The 1,070-nt window shown below is 36.5% G+C and overlaps 1 protein-coding gene across 1 annotated transcript in view; it reads left to right on the top strand.

The window, feature by feature from the left end:
• LOC102302236 overlaps positions 1-1,070 on the top strand; it is a 6,346-nt gene that overhangs the window by 387 nt on the left and 4,889 nt on the right. The gene's annotated exons all lie outside the window — the stretch shown is intronic.

The following is a 1,070-nucleotide window of genomic DNA, read 5'->3' as shown; positions in this document are numbered from 1 at the left end:
AAATGATTTTACATTCAGATCATGGCCAAAGCACATAAGTTACTCTGTCACATATGTAACTGTGTGCATTACTTTTTTCACGCTTTACAATGCTACAGGGATTTATTAAAGTCAATATGACCTATTGGAGGAGTCACTCTTTAATACAAACTTTTATTATGTTATGTATTAGCTTAAAGCACTGATTTCTGGCAGACGATCAGCTTTTTGGCACAACAAACAATCGGGGAAAACAATCGCATTCGTGCTGCTGTTTGACGGAAGAAGAATAAAGTAGTCGTGGTAAGCCAGTCGCATGACCACTTTAAGATGACAAACCAACAAGGTGATATATACCAGTTTTTAAATTGTGTTGATTGGCCACGTAAAACCAGAGTCATGATAAACAATATATACGCAGCGTTTTTTCCTGAATAGTTTCATCACGTTTAATGTCTAAGGACCGTGCTAGCAAGATCTCACTGCTTATGACCAAAAAATAAAAACACAAAACAAAAATCAGGCCTTTCGTGTTGGTGGAAAAATGCACCATGTTGACCAATCAAAAAAGTATATGGCAACATGACATTTGGTTGTTTAGGAAGAGGGGGAAGTTTTAGGAGTGACGGCGAGAGAGAGTGTGAGAGAGAGAGCAGAAAAAGAGAGAGAGAGAGAGTTTTGAGATGTGTGTTTGGAGTGTGTATTTAATGTGTTGTCTTGTGTAGTTAGTGTGTAGTGTTGTGGATAGTTTTGTGTTGTGTGTTAGAACAATGAGCTGACTGCTGTCTCCAGGTAGAAACAGGAATGATACACCTGCTGCTGTCAGACCTGCAGGTATCAGACTGTGATGTTCTCCTTTATAATGGACAGAAATTATTTTTTCCCCAACGGCACAAATAATTTGTGGCATCTTATTGAATGCAGAACACCCGATTGTTCTGTAAATAGTTTGAAATGGTTATAAAAACAGAGGTAAAAGGTAAATGGCTGCAAATAACTTTGTTGTTTGCAAAAGTTGTCCATATTATTGTAAAATTGACAATTTATATTTGCATTTAAAGTTATGAAATATAATTCAGTAAACATGTTTG

This window comes from Haplochromis burtoni, unplaced genomic scaffold, assembly GCF_018398535.1.
Source record: "Haplochromis burtoni strain Fernald_Lab_line unplaced genomic scaffold, NCSU_Asbu1 Contig_609, whole genome shotgun sequence".
Classification (NCBI taxonomy): Eukaryota; Metazoa; Chordata; class Actinopteri; order Cichliformes; family Cichlidae; genus Haplochromis; species Haplochromis burtoni.
Note: the sequence above shows the minus strand (reverse complement) of the source record. Positions and strands in the feature narration are given on the sequence as shown.